This window comes from Erinaceus europaeus, chromosome 12 (genome assembly GCF_950295315.1).
Source record: "Erinaceus europaeus chromosome 12, mEriEur2.1, whole genome shotgun sequence".
Taxonomy (NCBI): Eukaryota; Metazoa; Chordata; class Mammalia; order Eulipotyphla; family Erinaceidae; genus Erinaceus; species Erinaceus europaeus.
In genome coordinates, this window is record NC_080173.1 from 35906254 (window position 1) to 35931545 (window position 25292).

General features: G+C 39.2%; 1 protein-coding gene across 2 annotated transcripts in view; it reads right to left on the reverse strand.

The window, feature by feature from the left end:
• CACNA2D3 (calcium voltage-gated channel auxiliary subunit alpha2delta 3) overlaps positions 1-25292 on the reverse strand; it is a 1089122-nt gene that overhangs the window by 7383 nt on the left and 1056447 nt on the right. The gene's annotated exons all lie outside the window — the stretch shown is intronic.

Genomic DNA, 25292 nt, shown 5'->3' on the forward strand with positions numbered 1-25292 from the left:
TCCCCATTTTAGAAGTGGCGGGACAAGAGGCAAGTTAAGTGAGACAGAGCTGAGCATCAACCTCAAAGCAACAGGCCCTTGAGTTCAGGAGTGTGGTGAGTCTACACAGCAGGCAGTAGGCATCTATCCTGCTTTGAAATTCTTAGTGCTTCACATTCCTTGAATGCAGTTCAGAGTGACGACTCCATAATGAAAAAGCTAGTAGGTCTGTTTTAGGTATATTCCAAGGGGCCCATAACTTTACTAGTTTTTGCCTGAGCCTGCCATCTGATATGCAGGTGGATCCAACTTATTGTCTGGGAAGATGGTGTCTTAGTTGGAAAAAGGACCAGAAAGCTGGATCAGGGAAGAGAGCAGCTCCCAAATCTGGAAAAAAGTATATAAATATTGTTAACTATAGACCCCATTGAATTGATCTGGGGTTCATATTCAGCACAGGAATCTATGTAACCTCTGCATCCCTGTAGGTCTGACCTCACATTTTATGGTCATAGCTAAGAACATAACAGGCTGCACTAATTTCAGGACCAATCTATCTTCCTTGAGTGGTAGAGTATGTTGCCCAACCTCCTTTCAGAGAATGGAACATTCCCTACCAATGTAAATCCACACTGAGGGCAAGGTCCTATAGGGACCCACAAAGGGGTCCATTATGTTGTTCTTGATGGAGATGACTAATGATAATGGTGAGAGGGTTCTGTGAGAGGTTTAGGCCCATTATGTCTGTGTGGGAATCCCAGGATTCCCTAACTAGGCCCCAGGTGATGGAGTGACCTGGTAGTGACTAAAGAGTCATCATTAAAGTATGATGGTCTCTTTCCCTTATTCAACTTTTGTAGCCCTTACTTTGACAAGGTTAGCTTTGGAGTGACTGGGGGAAGTATAATAGGAAGTAGGTGAGGAGGGTATCTAGGTCTAAGTAGAAACTATTTCATGAGGTACTTTGTGGTGTCTTCTTAGGTCTTTCTACTTGCTTACTTCATTTATTGACTCACTGTGAACTATTGTGCACTTTTGCTTTAGGTATGTATTTTGCCCTAATTTATGGATACATGTGTACACATGCCCTATCACATGGGACCTGGTCTATGTCTAGATTTTGAAACTTTGTTAGAAGTCCACCAATAAGGTCATGGGTCCCTTGGAATATACCTAAAATAGACCTACTAGCTTTTTTCTAAAATGGAGACCCAAATCTTCATCTGCAATATTCTTGTCTTTAGGTTCATGATTAGTCAATATTTTTTTCTGCTTTATTACTTAACCCTTTTTTGTAGCCACCAGGTTCCAGATGCTACCATGATGACAACCTGACTTCCCTGGGCAGAGGACTCCACCATGTATCCTAGAGCCCCATCTCTCCAGAGCCCTGCCCCACTAGGGAAAGAGAGAGACAGGCTGGGAGTATGGATTAACCTGCCAAAACTCATGTTCAGCAGAGAAGGAATTACAGAAGCCAGACTTTCTACTTTCTGTACCCCATCATGATCCTGGATCCATACTCCCAGAGGGATACAGAAGAGGAAAGCTATCAAGGGAGGGGATGGGATCCAGAATTCTGGTGGTGGGAACTGTGTGGAATTGTACCCCTCTTATCCTACGGTCTTGTCAATATTTCCATTTTATAAATAAAAATTTATATATTTATATAAAATTTTATTTATATATAATTTATATAATTATATATATATTATTTATTTATATATAAAATTATATATTAATTAAAATACTTAATGATACTAAGTACATGATAGTAGGCCATCTTCTTTCCTTCTCTCTCTCTCTTTCTTATTATTTTGTTTATGTTTTATTGCCACCAGGGTTATTGTTGGTGTTCAATGCCTGTGTGATAAATATAACACTCCTGGTTACCTGCCCTCCTTCCTTCCTCCCTTCCTTCCTTCTCCTCTCTTCCCCCTTTTCTTTTCTTTTCCTTCTTTCTTTCCTTCCACTTAATATGTCAGAGGGAAAATGAGAGGGGAGAAGGGAGACAGAAAGAGAGACACATGCAGAACAGTTTCACCTCTTGCAAGTGGGGACCAAGGGTGTGCCACCACCCAGCCACCTTTTTCGTTCTTTATTTATTTTTTTTTCCATCAGGGTTACTGCTGGGGTTTGCTGCTTTCACAAGGTTGTGACCACTTTTGGTGGACTTTTTTTTTTTTTTTTTTTTTTACCAGAGCATTGCTCAGCTCTGGCTTATGGTGGTGCAGGGGATTGAACCTGGGACTTTGGAGCCTCAGGCATGAAAGTCTCTTTGCATAACCATTATACTATCTACCCCTGCCCTTCTTTTTCTTATAGAGACAGAAAAAACAAACAGGGAAGGGGGGAGAGAGGGGGATAAGAGAATGAGAGACACCCGCAGCACCACTCCCAGGCAGGTGGGAACTGGGGGCTTAAACCTGAATCCTTATGCATAGTACTAACAGTGTATGCTCTATAAGGTGCCACCACCCAGCAACAAGATCTCTTTGAAACAGACTCCCTACCCTATCTGAAAGCAACTCAAATCTTCTCCACAGAGCCCTGTAGGGATAACCCTGCCTTTATTTCCTCACTCCCCAATATCCACTCTGAAAGAGAACAGGCCAGCTCTGCTATCATACTCCGAGAGGCAAACACCCCCTAACACACACATACACACAGAGGATTTGCCAGTAAAAAGATTAACTGCATTTCCATATTTTAAAGACTTACTGACTGCTTATTAACATAGTGCTCCAGCAGGGTGTGAGCAATGTTCTCTATACACGTATGAACACAACTTATATTTATGGCCCAGGGTGTAAGGTGGGACTTCATAAAACACTTCTCCAGCCAGCTGGGCCCAGTGGCCAGGCTAATAGCACCTGCAGGGGAGCTGGGCCTGCTGGTTTGTTTGCCTGTGAGCTAAGACAGGTGGGGGGAAAAGCCTAAGCAGAGAACCCCGGCTTCCTTTCCTTTCTCAAAGCAGCCACAGGTCAAGGGGAGCAAAGTAAATGAGGTCTTTCATGGAAAGAAAGCGGGGCCGGGGGGAGGGGGAGGAGGCATGATGTCGAAGCATCCATTGTCAGAACTAAAAGAACTCAGCCTTCCTTTTTCCCTTCACAGACTGTGCAATAACTAGAGGGGGAAAGAGAGGATTCGAGTTTAAGATGGCCTCCCCAGACATGAGGTCATTTGCTGTGGGCCATCTACTTTAAGGGGTTTTGCTGGTCAGATGAGGAAAAGTGTTCTACTGCTTCTCCACGCACTCTACCCACCAACCCCCAACTCACATGCACCTGGGATAAGAGTACAGAAAATTCTAGGAGGATCCTGGATACACATTGGGGGAACTTGGCTACCTTTATTCACTGGTACAAAACTGTGACTTCAAATAGGGTAGTAATAGGAGGACCTAAAAAAACATTTGAGGGGCCAGGCAGTGGTGTATCTGGTTGCATGTACATGTGGCCATTCTCAAGGACTCCAGTTCTAGTCCCAGGTCTGAAGTGGTGAAGCAGTACTGCAGGTGTCTTCCTTTCTCTCTCCTTCTCTTTATCTCTCAATTCCTTTGTCTCAATCAACAACATCAAAAGTAATAATAACTACATAATAATATTTAGAAAAATACATTTTAGGATCTTTCACCCTGTACAGATATTCAATGTTGATAAATTTCAAAGATTTTTTAAATTTTTTTATTTATTTAAAAAAGGAGACATTAACAAAACCATAGGATAAGAGGGGTACAACTCCACACAATTCCCACCACCAGATCTCCATACCCCACCCCCTCCTGATAGCTTTCCTATTCTTTATATCAAAGAGTAAAGATGAAAGTCACAGGCAACCTCCATGAAATTCTAGTGATCCTGTTCTATGCTGAACTCAGCTACAGGAGAGATGGGTACATCACTGTGACTCTCCAAAAGCTTGTCAGGGTCCATGCCTGCCCTCCCTCAATAGGCACCAAAATGCCCTAAACTGGCCCACCTTCTAGAGGACAAACAGTTGGTGCCTGACAGTGTAAATGCAAAGGAGACATTAGGCACTGAGGATGTGTTTCAGCACAGCACTACAGCTCCACCACTGGGTGGCATGGAGACTACTGTGAAACATGAAGGGAACCAGCAACACTCAGCCCAAGCCAGGGAAAAGGATGAATAGCAGTGACTCACCTGCTCTCCCCCAAAAGTGTCAGGCCCCTGAGGTTGCAGCAGTGAATCACTTTAGCATGTCAAGGCAAATGTGGTTCTAAAAGGTTTAAACTGTTTCACAGCACAAGGAAAGAAAGAAATATTTCAGATTCCTTTCCCAAAGACTTGATTAAAAAAAAAAAAAACTGACCAAAATTTACCAAGACAAAAAGATATGCAATATTCTCTCTATGAATATTGTTGCAAAGATCTAAGTTGAATGCAGTAAATGCATTTCAGTAGAACATTCAACTAAGTCTACAGCAAGCCTCAGAAAGGATTAGCAGAGGAATGCAAATGAATAAGCTCATTAAACTGTCTTACTTTATAGAAAAAGAAAAAAGAGAAACAATTCTTTCTGGTTTTCTTTGAAGACTCTCCTTTTCAACCCTAAGAAATGAATTTCTGTCCTCTCATCTCCAGTGATAGCTGGGATGGCTTTCAGAACTTTGTGATTATTTTACATTCATAAAATTAGTTCAGTCTAGTTTAATATCCTAACTTTATACCTAGTTCAATACATGAAAGATGTTTCTAGGTTTTATCTTGGGGAGCAGAAAGTGCCAATTAGGTGAAAATTTTCTACTGATAGTTACTACACAACTCTCTCACCAGGACTTATTTTTTCTTTATTTTCTTTTTCTAACATTTTATATTTTATCTATTTATTTTTTACAGATAAAGACAGAGACAATTTGAGAGGGGAGGTGGAGGAAAGGAGAGAGAGAAAGAGAGAGAGAGAGAGAGACTTGCAGCACAGTTTCACTGCTCATGAAACTCCCCCTCTGCTGGTAGGGATGGGGGGCTTGGACCCAGATCCTTGCACACTGTAATGTGTATACTCCACCAGATACACCACCACCTGATTTCCCTCCCTTTCTTCCTTCCTTCCTTCCTTCCTTCCTTCCTTCCTTCCTTCCTTCCTTCCTTCCTCTCTCTCTTTCTTTCTCTCCTTTATTTTTCTTTTTTTCCACAGGATTTAATTATTTATTTTTGAGAGAGAACTCAAGAACCAGAGTACAACTCTGACATAGATGATGGTAGGTATTAAACTTGGGCTCTCATGCTTGAGACTCTAACTTTTTATCCACTGTGCCACCCAGGCTGCCATGATTGTTTTCTTACAAGACAATTTGGCCCTTGGTCACCTTCCTGTGACCCGGCACCCAAATGTCATATCTAGTCTGGTTATGGAAAATTCTTGAGAAGACCTAGAGTTTTGGCATGACAATTTGACTGCCCATTGGCTGCAGTTCCTATCACCAGCAGTTACTTCACAGGCCCCTGCACCTGGAGTGGGCCTCTCCCGAACTACAAGATGACGGCCATCTTCTTTATTATCCACCTGACCATTGAGAAACCATCTTCTGCTGAACCCTTCCACAAATCAGTCTCAAGTGAACTCTTCTCCAGTCTTTCTCTCTTCCTTCATAACACATCCTGTTCAGCTAGGCATAGGAAAAAAATCAGTCCATTTGTTTGAGTTTCCCTGCTTTCAGGCACCGCTGAAATATTAAACAGAACCACTCCACTATCTACCTGGCTCCCAAAGGAAGAAGTGCCCCCTGGAGGTATACACTCTTTCCATGAGCCTCAATCTCTTTCTCATTTGGCTCCTCATATATTGAACTACAGGTAAACCATTATCTACTCTCAAGCTGGCAAATAGGGAGCATTGAGGGAGGGTGTATAACTCTAAATTTGTGCCAGCTAAATAGTCAATCTCTTTAGAACTCAAGGGCTTCCTAGTTCTTTGTTCTCAACTCAATCTGGGACTACAAAGAAACCTCCTCTTAACAATTTGTTCTTATCCTTTTCCCCAGGAAATCTAGTCACACAAGACACCCTGACGTGAGCTGAGAAAGTCAGTGCTGTGGGATCTATCTGTCCAGTAGGTACTTAAAGATCACTGGACAAAAAACAAAACAAAAAATCTACCTCCCAAAACAATCTTAAAGTGAACAGAAATGAACACTCGATTGCAAAGCAAATTTAGCATCATGCTTCAGGATAAGACACTGTGAGCTGCCTAATGAGCCAGAAAAAGACACAGAGCCTCTGCCCTCTAATATCCCTCATTGTTCTGAAAGTGTCAGCTGTGTAATTACCAGAAAAGAGGGATTATTAAGTGCTGGAACAAAGGGAGTATTCACAGGTACTGAAAACCTGCCCCCACCCCCAATCCCAATAATTATTTTCTATTTCACTGTCTCTCTTAATAGTGTCATCATATACTGAGTCACACAAGCCAGAGATCTTAAAGTCATTCTCAATACTTTCCTCTTTGATCAGGGCCATGTCCTAATTTGACTAGCTCCTTCATACCTGGCAGATCCACCTTCCAACAGCTTGTCCTTCCCTGACGCCAGACACATGGGCAAGTAGCTAGGCCAGGTGGGACTTACACCCAGAAAGACTTGTCACATGGGGTTTATTGTTCCATAGACAGGGTTGTTTAGATATTATTTTAAAAAAATTTTACCCCTGAGTTTTCATTTTAACAGTAATGTGTAAGAGAAAATGAAGAATGGGGGTTCAGTGAGTAGAGGAAGTAGAGGTTCTTATCTGCTCCACTAACCCATAGCCCAGCAATGTCATTACCCTCCTGCTTTGGCAGAAGCTGGGGGACAGTTATAAAGAGGGGGAGGTATGACCGTTACTGGCAGCAGCACACAACTTACGTTGCTAGTGACTCAGTAGGGGCAAGCCTCTTTCCTACCTCTAATTTGGGTACTAAGAATATTTTGGTGCTAAGGTAGAATTTTCTTGGAGACAAATCTTCCACTGAAAGTTGGGATAGAGGGCTTGTGGATTGATCTGGAAACTATGAAGCATGAAATTCACCTTTTCCACCTCCTTTTGGATGGCACTTGAAGGAACCATGTTAAGTGAGATAATTCAGAGAGGAGGATGAATAAAGTATGGTCTCACTCATGAACAGAAGTTAGGAAATAAGAAAAGAAAGGGAAACACAAAGCAGAACTTGGACTGGATTTGGCATACTATACCAAAGTAAAGGACTTTGGGGAGGGGAGTCAGATCTTGATGCATGATGGTGGAAGATAACCCCAGGTTGGGGGGGGGGGGTTAAAGTGGTTTGTAGAAAACAGAAATTTTACACATGTACCAACAACTGTAAACTGTAAACAATCCTCTTCCCCCACCCACACACAAAAATTATCATCTGGTAACCTAAAGGGAACACAGTCAGATTTGGTATTTTTGTCTTTATTCAATGTTTGGGAATGAACCCAGGGACCCACAAACATGCTTGCTAACACCACTAGCATGTCTCCATGGTCCATTTTTTTCCCACTGTTTTGGGGTGTGTGGGGGTGGAGGGAGGAGATGATATACCCTTAATGATGCCAGGATTCAGATCCAGAATTTCATGAATGGAAGGTATGTGTTCTATTAGGTGATCAATCTCCCTGAATTATACTCTAGAGTAGCTAATAATCAAGTTCACTGAGAGGTGCTTCTGGGTGTGAGATAGATATTATTCAAGCACAGTAAGAAGTCAGGAGCTAAACAAACATACAATAGTTTCCCAGATGAGCTCAGATCATAGGTACTGTGTTGGTATGCTTCTAAATTCTGCTTCTAAGACCCCTTCTATTTCATTGGTTTAATCCCCCCTGCTTAACACTGTATTCTATTTACATAACCACTGTTAACTAAGCACTGCCCTGCCTCCAGGGCATTGGTTTAATCCTCACTGTTTTGCACATTTTTTCCTTCTCCCCACCCCCATCCTACATACATCCTCTTCGGACCTGACTCTTCTGCCTCAGGATATATAAGGACAAGATTGTGATTAAAGATAGCTTAGATTGCGCTGCATTCCACATGAATAAAGACTGAACCGCATACCACTCAGCCATGAGGCTCTGGTCGTCTCTCTTTCCCGCCCGTGAAGCTAGCCTGACATAATGGCACCCGAGCAGGGACAGGCACCGGTGTGGGACCTGGCCCACCCATCCCCCAGATAAGTGAACTTGGCTGTCCAACCGCCATGGGCTGCCTTTCTACTTGTGAAGAGGTTTCCCAAGGCCTCTGCTCCTTCTTCATGGGACAGTTTTTCTGTCTGTGGGGTGTTTTGCTCTGGGCCACACTTCAGTTCCCTGACTGGGAAATTTGGTTCCTTATGACCATGATCGTGGAGCTTGGGAGATGCGCAGAGATTTCTCCTGGGACTTTCTGGACTTCCTCTCCTGTGTTAGCCGTGGAGAGGGAATTCTCTGGCTTGGGGGGCATTCTCCAGTGCCCTGGCAGTCCCCCAAAATGGAGACACGTGGTTAGTTCTACCCTCCTGATTCGATTCTTTCTTTGATGGGAAGACGTTTTTAAAAATGGGTGCCTGCAGCAATCCAGTAAAAACTGTCAGAAGCACCCTAAATGGAATTTCAAAGAGCTTTTTGGACTAGGACGCCCTCCGGGGACTCATAACGCTACGCTACATGGTTAGATCTGGATAATCTGGTTCAAGGTGAAAGAAGCAAAAGCTGCCTACAGATTTTCTCTTGATTCTCCCCTCGTTGTTCTCTCTGAATATCTGAAGTTTGCTGTCTGCTTTCAGTTGCGTTTCATAAGAGAGTGATTTGAATGACTAAATTTTTGTATAACATTGACTTTACAAAAAAAAAATGCTGGATGCAGCCATGATTTCTAGAGACATCCCAAAACAATCCAAAAATTGTTTTTTTCTCTTTTGATTTTTTTTTATGTCTTGGCATAAATGTGAAATATTTAATCCTAAAAACTGTATGAATATGGGTGGGGTAGATAACATAATGGTTATGCTAATGATTCTCATGCCTGAGGCTTCTAACCATGGTTCTTCTATTGAGCTTATGCTGTTTAAACAACCTTGAAAAGTTTTGTTTCACAAGTAAGTGAATTACAGTTGTCGTCTTCACATGAAAAAACATCTGCTCAAATGGAACCCCCGGAAATCCATTTGGACCCCTGTTCTCTGACATTTCCCACAAGATGGCATGACTACAGCAGTCCCCCTGAAACCAATGATGTGACCTGGCACGACCTGAAGAAACTGATTCACAGACTCCAAAAGCTCACTCTCGACAGAAAAGCTTAATTACAGTGGTTGACCTTCCCCGTTGAGACAGACGTACAGCGTTTCATCCCCTGGAATTTCATCCAGGGTCATTTGCTTTGGACTGATACTTCTATCGAACTTACTGGCACACCTCTTGGACATTTTACACAACTTTACAGCAGTTTCCCTTTACACTGCTGGGTTTCTCAAAGACTGACCACAGCAGTGCACGGACTTCGCAGCCAAAGCCTTGGGACTCTATAGGCCATGCCCCCTCACCAGCAGGCTCTGCCCACAGAGGCAGGAAATGCCCTTTGAGGCATGAAATGCCCCCAGAGGAAAGAGATGCCCCCAGAGGCAAGAAATGACCTTTTGCATGATAGGCCTTGCCCTTTGAGGCAGGAAACACGCCCTCAGGCCTCCCCTTGGCATCACACTGGTTCGTGCTGCTCTCTTACTTGTTCCTCCATGTCTTCTGCCAGTTCTTTTGAAAATGCCTGTACGATATAGGTTTCTGTTCACCCCACACTCCTGATACTATGGCCATTAGTTAAAAAGAAAGGGAGAAATGTTGGTTTGCTTCTAAATTCTGCTTCTAAGACCCCTTCTGTTTCATTGGTTTAATCCCCCCTGCTTAACACTGTATTCTATTTATATAACCACTGTTAACTAAGCACTGCCCTGCCTCCAGGGCATTGGTTTAATCCTCACTGTTTTGCACAATTTTTCCTTCTCCCCATCCCCCTGTCCTATGTATATCCTCTTTGGACCTGACTCTTCCACCTCAGGATATATAAGGACAATATTGTGATTAGAGATAGCTTAGATTGTGCTGCGTTCCACATGAATAAAGACTCAACTGCGTACTACTCAGCCATGAGTCCATGGTCATCTCTCTCTCTCCCAACCGTGAAGCTAGCCCGACAGTACTGAATGTAAATTCATCAGATTTCTAGACTTGATAGGCTACCAATCTCCCAGACAGAACGTATTATAAGGTGGTGATGGTCAGGACTGATTTATTCAAGTAGATAATGTCACACCTTGGGAGATAGCACAGTGAATAAAACATCAGTCTCTCAAGTATGAGATCCTGAGTCTAAGTATCTCATTAACCAAAGTGATACACTGGTTGTCTCTTCCTCTCTTTCTTTCATATTGATAAACAAATATTTTATTAAAAAGAATATATTTCAATGGACAGTCAACCAGTGTCTTTTCTCTAGGTTTGCACTATCCTATTTCCTGTCTCCATTCATCCTCCACCCTCTCCCTACCTCTTTCTCTAAATAACCAGCCAGAAGGCTAACTAGCTTATAACAAGGACAAATCTACATCATTTTGTCTGTTTGTTTTTGATACACCAGCTTAGGACTAGTGTCACTAAATACAATGGAACAAGATAAAAGATTAATTCAAGGTAGCACAAACATGAGTTGTATAGAGCCAGCCAAGAGAGAGAATAATGGCTATGCAAAAAATGTACACACCTGAGGCTCTAAGATTCCAAGTTCAATACCAGCTACCACTATAAACCCGAGGTGAGCAGTGCCCTGTTTCTCTCACTCTTTGTATCATACACACACACACACACACACACACACACACACATACACACACACACACACACACACACACACATATATATGTTTAAACAGCCAGGAAGTGACATATATTTGAACAACCCTTCGAGAGCCAAACTGCTTTACTTCTATTTGATTTCAGTAAAACAAAAAAAAGGAAAGAAAGAGAGAGAGAGAGAGAGCAGAGATTCCTGCACTCTACTATAATAGTTTTCTTTGATATCCAACCTCCATTCTCTGGGTACTTCACTTTGTTCTGCACCCACCCATCCTCCAGGCAGTCCAGGTGCTTCTGAAATGCCCGCCTTGCCTAGGCATGTCACTTTGTCCTTATCTGCTTGGTATAACCCAGTTGTTCTCCGAAGAAAGCAACTGGGTCAGGGATGGGTGTTGGACTGACATTATTCCAACCAGGCTGAACATCAGAAGGCTTCTCTGGGCTCTGTGCATGTGAGGACAAGGAAGTGCTCATGAATGCAAATGCCTAATCTGAAATGGAAAGAGGAATATCAGAGTTGTGGTTCTTATTCTCCAACAACTACAGTAAGACTTCCTGGAAGGACACAGATTACTCTTCCAAGCTAGCCTGAGTTGAGTAGTAAAATTCTTTCCAACGACCACCACAAGGCCCAATCCAAGTGCAAGTGGACAGCACAGACTTTGGGGAACTGAGTCCCAGAAACCAGCAGCATGACTCCCATTGGGTGCTCCTGAGGTGCTTTGACAGGGCCTGGACATATGCAGGCCGCCTCAGCCACAACTCACTTGCATGGGAACCATGACCTGGCTTTCACAGTTAAGAACTGAGATTATGTGGGGGAAAATTGGCTTGTCTTTGTGATGCTGGCTTATTAAAACACACACACACACATACACACACACACACACACACACACACACACACACACACACACACACACAAAATGGACACTTAAGGGAATTCCATATCTGAGAGGAAAGCACACACACAAAAATCCCAATGATGGCCAGGTCTTTGGGCCACAGTGTCTCAAGTAGTATTTACTATGTTGGAGAGAAAATGAGTCAGAAAGAGTCTCAATAATTACTTCCACTCATCCTTAGCCTCACCAAGGATTTGTTGAAATTTATGGTCCCTACCCGGAGCTTGAAAATGATGTTGAGGAGGAAGTCCTTTGGCATTGTGAGCCCAAGGAAAGTGGCAAGGGGTAGTATTTTCTGTTTGAATTATGGGGGTGAGAGGCCCATAAAATGAAAATAATGAGGGTCCCAGTTTTTCTTTTATCAGCCTAGAAGAGAATCACAGAAGAAATGACAACAAAGGGTTTTTATTTTTTAAACTTGGCTTTTCATTTTTTTCTGGGGGGGGTACTGGTATCTAGTAAATCCTCTTAATTATGACATGAACCATTTTCTTCTAATCCCTTAAGAAGAGTAAGGAATTTGTTAAATATTTTCACTGGAACTATTAGTGTCTTTTCTTATAAATAATGAGAATGAGAGTGAACATTTATGGAGTGTTTACCTAGTGCCAAGTGCTTTCAAAGCTGTTCCCCTTTCATCTCCACACCAGGCCAAAGAATTATCATCTTCATTTTACAGATGAAAACATTCAAGATTTGAGAAGTTAAACAATGTTTCTAAATCCTAAAACCCACCAAGGAGCAATGTATCATAACTCAACAAAGTCAGGTTTATTTCACTCTGAAATAGTTTGGATGATTATACTAAAATTGATCATTACCTTCACCATCTTCATTAACCATCAGCATCCCTACCACCTCCTGCTCAACATCTACCATATGCAAACATTGTGGGAAGGTCTTTAACCTAGAAACACCTCATTTCACAACTCATGAGAATACAATCTTTCCAAATTATAGAAGAGGCAGCTGAGGCTTAGAGAGATAATGCAATCTAACTCCATCTAGGATTCAGATTGTACCCACAATAGGTGTCAGAGCTCTCCTCTGGATTTGAACCATCAGACCTCATCACCTGCTATTTTACTCTTTTTTTCCCTCCAGGGTTATCACTGGGGCTTGGTGCCAGTACTATGAATCCACATCTCCTGGCAGCCTTTTTTTTTCTTTTTAAATTTTTTCCCATTTTTTTTTTGATAGGACAGACAGAAATTGAAAGGTGAGAGGAGATAGGAAGAGAGAATGACACCTGCAGAACCTGCTTCACCACTTGTGAATATCCCTGCTGCAGGTCAGGAGTGGGGGGCTTGAACCCAGAACTTTACTATGTGCACTTTGCCAGGTGTGCCACTGCCTGTTCCTCTATTTTACACTTTAAATTACAAAAGCTCACACAGAGAAAGTAAACAGCAATAGTATAAATGCATCAATGACCCTAATTTGACTCACAGTCATCTCTCACTTTTTATATTTACAGTGTCTTCCAAATAATTCTAAAAAATTCACAGTAAGTACACATATTTACTATGTGCAAGGACCCAGGTTCAAGCCCCTCCACTCTACCTGCAGTGAAGCAGGTCTGTGGGTTTGTTTCTTTCTCTCCCTCTCCTTTTTCAATTTCTCTCCATCCTACCTAATAAAAATTAGAAAAAGAAAAAATGGCCACTGGGAATAGTGTGTTCATAATGCTAGTACTGCATCCCAGTGATATCCTTGGTAGCATAAAAGAACAAATAAATAAAAGGATTTTGTCAGTATAGTAAATTATGTTAAATGCAAGAAAACAACTAGGCTATTATGAGTTCAATTTCACATAAGAAGGACTAGAAAGAACTGTAACTCCATTTAAATGTCTCTACTTAGCCTTAGTTTACAAATGAGAAAAACTAAGTTACTTTCCTAAAATTATTCAGCTAATAAAATATGAAGCTGAAATTCAAATCCAGGCCACCTGGCTTTAGAATTAAAGCCATTAACTCTTCTTACTCAGTTTGGAGTTATGAGATTGCATTATTTTCAGTATATTCTTTGTCCATTTATTCACCACTTAGTTTTCTACAATTAGTCTAAACTGCAGTGTTGTCTGGCTCTACCTTCTATTCTCCAGGGTTTACTGTAACTTTGAATGCATTTTTTTATTTCACATGGAGTCTGAAGTTGATCCCCCCTCTCTCCCTCTCTCTTATCTATCTATCTATCTATCTATCTATCTATCTATCTATCTATCTATCATCTATCTATATCATCTGTCTATCTATCTCCTTATCCTCCAGATCTACTCCACACATAATCATTCAATGTGTGTCTTTATTTAATCTCTTATTTATTTTTAGACAATAAGCTAGAAAGGCCAGAGAACTGCTCCAACTCTTGCTTGATCTTGGGGATCAATCCGAGGACATGAGAGCCTCAGGTATAAAAGTCTTTTGAGGAACCATTATACTATCTCCCCAGCCTCTGTACCTCTTTGCCAAATAAATCTATACTCTTTACCAAAAAAATTACATATTAAATAGAACCATTAAACACCAACTTTTGATTTTTTAAAAACTATATACATATATTTAGACAACAAAATCACAAGGATCACAATTTCCCTCTAAAATTTTAGTTACTAACCACCAGAATAGCTAAAATAAGAGTAAAATTCCTCATAAATCATTAATAGGACAAGGAAAAATTTACTAGCAGCCTGTTCTCTTCCATTTACTGAGTTGAGCGAATATACTGGTGGTGAGTCTTGTCAAGAAAGCCTCTCTGACTACCTATATAATACCGGTTTTAACACTGTCTGGCATACAGTTGAATTTCAGTGCATTTTCACTGACTGTAATAAAGGTTGAATCCATGCTTTTCTCCTGCTTTCTAAGGCTTCTTTTTCATACCCAGGCTTTGTACCTGTATGAGTTCATATGTTCTAGAAAACTCCATTATTTTTCCCTTTAAAGATAGAAATGGAGAAAAAGAGATACACAGAGAGGAGAGACACCATAGCATTGGCCATGCCTGGTGTTCCCATGGGTGTTGGAGGCTTCACTCCCGTTCTTACAGTCAATATTCAATGTAAAACAACAACAACAACAAAACACACACACACACAGTATGCTGTGACAAAACAATCAAGAGAAAAATCAGTTACTAAAAGCAGACCAGCATATGACAAATGTTGGAATAAGTTAATAATATAACATCCCATATTTACATATTAGTAAAGCTAAAACCTTAGAAAAGTGAGCAAAGTAATAGGGAAATTTCTGCAGAGATATGAGAATTAAATGAAAGACACAAATACAAATCCTAAAGCAAAATAAATAAAATAACTGAAATCCAACATTCATTTAATGGTTTGAAAAATCAGATTGTATAACAGAAGCTAATAACAATTCATCAAATTTGAGAATGGTTAGAGAAACTAAAAGACTGAAATAAAATTGGGCAGATCACAAGCAATAACATATCAAATAGTCTAATAAAGACATAAGTTTTTTTCCTAGTATAATAGGAATCTTGCCATCCTTGTTTTATTTTTATGTATTTTCTATTTAGACCTTACCCTGTGATTCCAGATATATCTTTATTTTTTTAGTATTTCTATAATATACAATGCATTTCTATAATATATAATGTATTATTGCTGTGCAATAAACCGCTTCAAATATATTGACATCAAATAAAAGAAAAAGTTTAGACTTGCTCTGAATAAATGACTTCATGACTGAAATGTCTTTACAAAATTAAGAAAAATACTTAAAAAAATAAAAGACCTATTTGTAATCTCGGACTTTACTGAAGAGATAATGGCTCAGAAATTATATAGAAAAAATATGTGTGTTACAATGGGAAAGGAATTGAAGTATATTATTATAAGGCATACATGCTACTTATGAACCAAATTAATGTTATTTGAAGGGAGGCCTAGTGAAATAAATGTGGTATATATTATAGTAAACCCTACTACAACAATTAATTAGAAATCTAAAAGATTTAAATAACAATCTAGATGAAGGAAAATATACCATCATAAAACACTCAATATACAAAGACAGACTAGAGGAATACCAAAGGACCTTAATAAGAAAGGACTAGAACATGAATGACCCCATCCAAAAATGGGAAGAGGACATGGACAAAATATTCATCACAGAAGACATCCAAAAGGCTGAGAAACACATGAAAAATGTTCCAAGTCTTTGGTTGTCAGAGAAATGTAAATAGAGACAATAATGATATACCACTTCAGTCCTGTGAGAATGCCATACATCAGAAAAGGTAGCAGCAACAAATGCTGGAGAGGGTGTGTGGTCAAAGGAACCCTCCTGCACTGCTGGTGGGAATGTAAATTGGTCCAACCCCTGTGGAGAGCAGTCTGGAGAACTCTCAGAAGGCTAGACATGGACCTACCCTATGATCCTGCAATTCCTCTCCTGGGGATATATCCTAAGGAACCAAACACACCCATCCAAAAAAGACTTGTGTATACTTATGTTCTTGGCAGCACAATTTGTAATAGCCAAAACCTGGAAGCAACTCAGGTGTCCAACAGCAGATGAGTGGCTGAGCAAGTTGTATATATACACAATGGAATACTATTCAAGCTATTAAAAATGGTGACTTCACAATTTTCAGCCCATCTTGCATGGAGCTTGAAGAAATCATGTTAAGTGAAATAAGCCAGAAGACAAAGTACCCAGTAGAGGTTGTACTGTTATGTGGAAAATTTAGAAATGTTATGCATGTACAAACTCTTGTATTTACTGTCAAATGTAAAACATTAATCCCCCAATAAATAAATTTAAAAAAATTGAAAAAATAAAAAGGCAGACTAAAAATAAGAGAAAAGAAAAAAGAAAAGTAACAACAACTACAAACCAGGAAGTCATAAGATTTTAAGACAAAAGAATAATTACTTACATTGAAACAATTGGCCTAAACACACTGATTTAAAGATTGCAATGGTATACTGAGGAGAAATGTAAGCTCTAACTAGATACTACATACTAAAAAATTTTTAAAAAATTTAAAAATCCACTTACATTAGAAACATATAAACTTAAATAGAAATATTGAAAGGAGATACCATGAAAACACTAATCAAAGGAATAAGAGTAGTAACATTGATATCAAATGTAATACCTTTGGTGCAAATAATACTGAAAGCATAGAAATACACATAACAAAAGAATAAAGAAGTCAATTCACAAACAAGTCAAATATATCCTAAATATGTATTTACCTAAAAGCCAAATGTCAAAATAAAGCAAAGTCTATCGAACAATGAAAAGAAAAATAAGTTAATTTACTATTGTAGTCAGAAACAGCAATGTTTATCTCTTGGAACAATGAAGAGAATGGAATAAGTAGACAGAAACTCAGTGAGAGTATAGATATCATCTTCATTTAATTGACTTTCAAAAAACATTCAACTTGATAATGGAATATGCATTTTTTTTCAAATCCATATGGAACATTCACCAAATTAGATAATCTTATAGGTCAAAAAGAAGTCTTTGCAAATTTTGAAGAATTAACATTATATAAAGAATGCTTCCAAACTATAATGTAATTAAATTTAAAATCACTGACAGAAAGACCTCTGAAAGATTCCCAAGTATTCTGAAATTAAATAACACTCCCATTTGTTTGTTTGTTTATTGTTGCTGCAGAGTTCTAACTACTCCAGGCCAACTTTTTCAAGTAGAAAAAGAAAGGCAGAGGCAGAGGGAGAAAGATAAAAGATATCACAGCACTAAAGCTTCCCCCAATATGGTGGAACCTGAACTTGGACCCAAGTAAAACACAGAGAAACACTCCCTGGGGCTGTTGTGCTGGACTTTAAGTAATGGCTTCCTCTTCTTTTAAATCACTTTATTGGGGAAAATAATTATTCATAAGATTGTGTTACATGAACACAATTTTTTATCTCTTCATGATAAATGCCTGCACACCATATCCATCACCAATTGAAGTCTATCTCTCCCATAATCTACTGGGGCCCCAATGTCCCACCATGTCCCTCCTGCTGTTTCACTTTAGAGTCCCTAGATTTGCTGTGGTCACAGCTAATTTAAGTTTCACCCTGTATTTAAAAAAATATATATATATATACATATATGTATATATATTATTTTAATGAGAAATAAAATGGCAGAGAGACAGACAGATTCTGATTTCTTTTATTTGGCATAATGCCATTGAAATCTTGCCTTGTTATTATATGCATCAATAGTTCCTTTCTACCACTGAGTAATATTCTATTAGATGAATGCACTTCAGTCTACTTATAGTCAGTCTCTAATTGTGAGGCAATTGGGTAGCCAAGGTGACTATGAAGGAAGTGAAAGACAACTACTGAATGAGTTAGCATATATGTGAAATATATGGAATTGAAACAAATAAACTTGCAAAAAAATAAATAAATAAAAAATGACCTCTGTCCTAAAGACTTTGAAAGAAAGTGGTGGAAGAACTGTGGTGTTTATTGTTTATGTGTGTATGCAATGGGGGTGGAGAGTCATGGCGGGAGAAGACTATTAAAGAACTTTGGGTGTGGTGTGAAACTATATCCCTGTAGTCTTAATATTTTGTGAACTATTATTGCAACATTAAAATTTAAAAATTAAATAAAGTTAAAGAACAGTAAAGTCTGGGGAGATAGTACATATGGAAAGTACCAGGTATGAGCAGAAATAGCCAAAGCTGAGCAGGGTTCTAGTTATACATATATTCTTTAAGTAGTTAAGAGAAGTCAAAAGATATTGCATGCAAATATCCAACATAACAAAGCTGAATTGACTCTTAGTAGTGAACAAAGACAGAAACTAGTACTAATGACAAAGATATCAAATCTCTAAGAAACAAGGGAAGTAAGGAAAAACATAAGGTGATAAACTTGGACTGGGTGTATTATTTTGCACCAAAGCAAGGGACTTTAGGAAAGGGTAAGGGATAGGGTGGAAAGGCTCTGGGCTCCTGCTGTAGGATTTTAGAAAATAACCTGGGTTGGGGAAGAAAGTGTCTTACAGACATCTGGGTTAGGGGGAAGATAAGAGGTTGTGCCTATATGTCAACAACTGTTTGTAAACCACTAAACCTCCAAAAAAGTGTGGGGAGGTGGGGGGAGGGGGTGTGGGAGATAATAAATCAAAAAGGCATAAAAGTCCCAAGTGTCCACAATCAATAGCAGATCCTGTTACCATAGTGAAATAAATATTTGCAGAACAGGTAGAAAAAAAATTCACATTCACAGTTTTTAGTAAATTTCTCTCAGTAGTAAATAGAATGATTAGATCATAAGTCAGTTAAGATCTGTAAGATTTTAACAATCCTATCAACATCCTGACCTGATTGGCATTTATAGAATACCCCAAATAATGACTGCCAAATACATATTCTTTTTGAGTACACATGGGGTATGTACTAACATGGCTATATACTGGGTCATAAAACAAGTCTCATAAATTTAAAAGGACTAAAGTTATTAAGAATATGACCTCTAACTGCAGTAGACTTGAAGTAGGAATAAAATATATTAAGAAATCTAGAAGTGCTGACTATTATGAAAATCCAGCCACAAACTTTTCAATAGTACATAGCAGTCAAAAAAGAAATCACAAAAAGAAATTAGAAAGTATTTTACCTATTGGAGAAACTTCGTAAGTTTATAACTTCATAAGTGCTGTGGGTGTCTCTTTGTCTCTCTCACCCTTTCTCTCTCGATCTGCTTGTCTCTATGCAATAAATAAATAAATAAATATGATTTAAACCATTTTAAAAAAGAAGCAAATACTAATCAGAAAAAGGAGGACACAGGTTGCGGAATTTCAGTAAGGAAATTCTTCTGGATTGCATTTCATAGTTGTGACTTTGATAACAATAGCACATTTTATGTAACACAACTAAAAACAATCTTTGTTTTTTTTTTTTAATTTATTATCTTTATTTATTGCATAGAGACAACCAGAACGAGAGGGTAGGGGAGATAGATAGGGAAAGAGAGAGACACCTGCAGCCCTGCTTCACCACTTGCAAAGCTTTCCCCCTGCAGGTGGGGACCAGGGCTTGAACCCAGGTCCTTGAGCACTGTAACATGTGTACTCAACCAGGTGTGCCACCACGCAGTCCCAAAAACAATCTTTGAATTCATAAAAAACAAATTCCCTTGTTGTATATCAAACTATTGGTATAAGCACACAAAGAAAAGACATCTTTTGATTGACTTCAAAACACAATATTTTCATACTATTTCCATATTGCAATCAAGGCTAAACATTAAAACAAAAGACCAAAAGAAATTCCTAAACAACACTCTACCATGATACTGTCACCAAGAGAGATTAGTTGTGATATTCAGAAATTATTTTATGCTTATTGTCTCAGAGGAAATTATTACTGTGGCTAGGAGCTGAGATGTCCCGTGTAAGAATAAAGAGATGTAGGTGTAAATCAAAGAACCAATTAAAAATCATACAATTTTGAATTAGAACTATTAGTTTTAAGCCCCGGATTTATTTTCCCTTTTTCCCTAAACAAATATATACTTCCTGATTTTCTTTCTTACTAAAACTTAGAATATTTTGGCAAAGCTGTGGTAAGAATACTTGGGCCCAGACTGTGGCTTCTAAATAAGATCAGTCAATAAACAGAAATAAGGCTCCTTGGAAAATAGCTGAGGGATCTTATGCAGAAATCATACCAAATTGGCCTGGAATATCTTATTATACAGAATTCAAGAAATTGATCAAAGATTAATGAGGTCTTGTCAAAAGGATACAAGGATCAAGTTGAAGGGCTCTTATGGAGCTCAGAGATGAGAAAGTTGCATATCAAAAGGATGATGTTGGCAGAAGATGAAAACACATATATATCCATGCATTCACTGAAGAGTGACTTTATTTATTTAGCACTGGTTTACAATAGTATGCAATTTTAAGGTATAGTTTCACTAGACATATATGTGTATGTACAGCTCACTGCACACATTACCTTAATCCTAGTTATGCCATTACAAGCAACCCCCGATGCCCTTCTTTCCTTCCAATAACCATCTTGGTTCCAAGAGGACCTAAGAGTCAGCTTGATGGTGGTGGTGGTGGTAATGATGACGATGACTCTTATTTTAAAAGCTAATTTTGAAGACATGCCTGCTAGCTTAGGAGAGAGCTCAACCTGTTAGAGCACAGAACTTGTATGCCTGAGGCCTCATATGCCCCAGTACCCATTTATGGCAGAGCTGAGAAGTGCCCTGATCTCTCTCCCTCTCTCTTTCAGTTTCTCTATTTTTTAATTTCTTTATCAATTTCTCTTTCATAATAAATAAATACATTTGTAATAAAAGAAAATACACCATTGTTTATCCTTGGGAGTTGCTAGGGCACAAAGTTATTCTGTAAATGGATAAAAAGATAGCAATCAAACATCTATCTTACCTTTTTGGTATCAGTTGTATTTGAGGGACTACCATACCACAAATAAATTAGAAAAATAATTTCCATTTTCCTGTTTTTAGAAAACAGACTCAGGAAATAATCAGTAGTGAATATAAAAACATCTGGGGGACACTGATGACAACATATGTGAGTCCAGAGATAATCCTCTCAGTCACTAAGTGTGACACTGTATAACCCCTGATAAAATATCATGAGAAGTATGATGTTTACTAACATGATTCATACAGTATTTACAATATTTATATCCCTTTCCTATATTAGGGAACTACTCTCTTCCCTGATCCTGCTTAATGGTATTTTTTCCAACCATGACATCATCTCCCCAGATAATAACTTGGATCCACCTGCATATCAGATTTCAGGCTCAGGCTAAACAAAAACAAAAAACACTAGTATAGCTACAGGCCCTTTGAAATATAACTAAAATATGCCTACTAGCTATCTAAAAAATGGAGGACCCCCCAACACGTATATCTGCACTATTTCAGCCTTTAGGTCATGATTGGTCAACAATTTGTTTGGTTTTGTATGTTAACTCTCTTTTCAACCACCAGGTTCCAGATGCTAACATGATGCCAATCAGACTTCCCTGGATAGACAACCCACCAATGTGTCCTGGAGATCCATTTTTCCAGAGCCCTTCCCCACTAGGGAAAGAGAGAGACAGGCTGGGAGTATGGATCAACCTGTCAATGCCCATGTTCAGCGGGGAAGCAATTACAGAAGCCAGACCTTCAACCTTCTGCATCCCACAATGACCCTGGGTCCATACTCCCAGAGGGATAAAGAATAGGAAAGCTATCAGGGGAAGGGATGGGATACAGAGTTCTGGTGGTGGGAACAGTGTGAAATTGTACCCCTCTTATCCTATGGTTTAGTCAATGTTTACTTTTTATAAATAAAAATTTTTTTAAAAAAGTAAAAATGTTTGTCAGAGTCTAGTCAGTTTCTAGATTCAGTCATAAGCTGGCAAAACTACCACAGAAAAAGGCATGAATGTGATATAAAACAAACACAAAATCCAGAGTTAAGGGCATTCTGCAGGACAAATGAACTCACAGCCAAATGAAATGCCTGCAATTCATTTGGTCCTGATTCAAGCAAATTCAAAACAAAAGGAACTGTGATAACTGAATATATAGAAAACATTTTAACATAGACAGTGTGGAAGATAATGGCATTATAATTTTTTAAAGTTTAAGCCCATTTCTCAAAGAGATAAATGTAAATTTTATAAATTGAGGGTCTAGACAGTGACACATTTGGTTGAACACACATATTACCATGTGCAAGAACCTTGGCACAAGCCCCTGGTCCCCATCTGGAGGGGAAGAAGATTCGTGAGTGGTGAAGCAGTGAAGCATGTCTCTCCCTCCCCCTTCTTATTTATCTCTCCTTCCCCTTTCAATATCTCTTTGTCCTTTTGAATTAAAAAGTAATAAGGCAGGTAGTTCCAGGAAGATGGCGGACTGAGAAGCTGCTAGCAGTGTGAGCTCTGATCACATCTTCTGGAAACGGTAGGATTTTCTGCCTTTAGCAGGCCAGTCAATAAGGGGTCCTAGTGGTGACACCAAGGAGGTGACTATAATTTAATTTGGGTTAAGAATTAAAGTAAAGGTGGCACGGACTAGCGGGCGGGCTGCTCCAGACTTCCCAGGCGGCGGCGGGCAAGGCGGGTGTGCCGGGCATTGTCCTCCACCCGGGAAGGCGGCTCCTCTGCCGGTTGCAGAGCACTGCTGGGCGGCCGGCAGAGGACCCGGAGGGAGCACTATAGCTCGGGGGCTTTCTCTTGGGAGTCTCCGGGGACCTCCGTGACCCTGAGGGTGGATCCAAAGACTTCTTGAGTATAGCTCTCATTGGATCAAAGGACTTGTAGCTAGTTTTCATTTTCAAGAAATCCTTTAAAAAAGTCTGGAGGGGGGGTTTCCCAGAAGATGGTGGACTGAGAAGCTGCTAGCCGCTGAGCTCCGAACACATCCCCTGGAAACAGTAGGATTTTCTGCCTTTAGCAGGCCAGCCAATAAGGGGTCCTAGTGGTGACACCAAGAGGGTGACTATAACTTAATTTGGGTTAAGAATTAGAGTAGGGGAAAAAATTCTTTTTTCTTCCTTTTAATTTTCAAGCATACCTCCTTCCCTCACCCCATAAGCAGTTCCTGGGGACCAGCTCCTAGCAGGATACCCCACACCACCAAACAGGGTGATTTTTTGAATTCACTGATACACATTTGGGAATTTCCTTGCACTGCTCTTTAATTACAACTCTTTTTCTTATTATCTCCCTTTTCTCTCTCTTGTCTCTCTCTCTCTTTTTTTAAATCTTGTCATACACTTCTTCCTTCTTCTTTGCCTTTCTGAATTTGTGAATTATATTGGGGAAGAAATCTGACTGAGAGTGGACACTCTATGTGTGTATCTCTGCTCTAGTTCCCTTTCCCCTCTTGTTACCCCTAGAATATTCAGTGGATAGTAGATTTGCATAACTGTTTATTCTTGCTATCCTCTCTTTCTTTTCTCTTTCTTCACTGGGATTTGGTTAATATTTTTTCACGGACTGGAGAAATTGTTTGGCTAACTGGTAACGATTAAACTACTTCAATACTTACTTCAGTTGCTACTGTAATTCCAGAGGTTGGTGAGTACAATTGTCATAAAGGTATTTAGTACAGTGTTACTTGTACTCAAGATACAACAACTGAGGAACAACAGAGCATAAAAAAAAAGAAACACATAAATTAAAAAAATGGGTAGATGAAAAACAAATAAAACTGCTACTCCAATGAATGAAGACAAGAGCCCAGAAGAAACTACAAATCAGCCAGAAGTAACCATAGATAAGAAAAGTATGCAAGCAATAATAAACTTATTAATCACAGAAATGAAAACAACATTGGAGGAAAGGAATGGCAGTATTAGGGAAACAACAGTTGAGACCCCCAAGTAAAATACTGATTATCTTTAGGCAATTAGAGAACTGAAAGCTGAAATAGCTGTAATGAAGAAAGAAGCTGAGGCAAGGGAAAGCAGACTAACAGAAGCAGAAAACATAATTAGTCAGACAGAGGATGAGTTAGAGAAAACTAAGAAAGAGGTGAAAGAGCTTAAAAAGAGATTGAGAGACACTGAAAACAACAACAGAGACATATGGGATGATCTCAAAAGAAGTAACATTCGTATAATTGGCCTGCCAGAGAAGAAAGAGAGGAAGGGGAAGCAAACATTCTAGAGGAAATAATACAAGAAAACTTCCCAGACCTGAATAACAGAAAGGATATCAAGATTCAAGAGGCCCAGAGAGTACCAAACAGAATCAACCCAGACCTGAAGACACCAAGACACATCATAGTCACAATGAGAAGAAGTAAGGATAAAGAAAGGATCCTAAAGGCTGCAAGAGAGAAACAAAAAGTCACATACAAGGGAAAACCCATAAGATTATCTGCAGACTTCTCCACTCAAACTCTAAAAGCCAGAATGGAGTGGCAAGATATCTATCGAGCCCTGAATGAAAACGGGTTTCAACCAAGGATAATATATCCTGCTAGACTTTCATTCAAACTAGATGGAGGGATCAAAACCTTCTTAGATAAACAACAGTTAAAGGAGGCAACCATCACCAAGCCGGCCCTGAAAGAGGTACTAAAAGACCTCTTATAAACAAGAACATCACTATAATACTTGCAATATATCAGAGCAAAAAAATTTATTTTGGAACAATGGCACTACAATACATTAAATCCATAATATCAATAAATGTCAATGGCTTAAACTCACCCATCAAAAGGCACAGGGTGGGGGATGGATCAGAAAACATAATCCAACCATATGCTGCTTGGAAGAATCCCATCTGTCACAGCAAGATAAACACAGACTTAAAGTGAAAGGATGGAAAACTATCATACAGGCTAACGGACCACAAAAAAGGGCAGGAACAGCCATTCTCATCTCAGACATGATAGATTTTAAATTTAATAAAGTAATAAAAGATAGGCAAGGACATTACATAATGATTAGAGGATCAATCAGCCAAGAAGATTTAACAATTATTAACGTCTATGCACCCAACGAGAGACCATCTAAATACATTAAGCATCTACTGAAAGAATTTCAAAAATACATCAATAGTAATACAATAATAG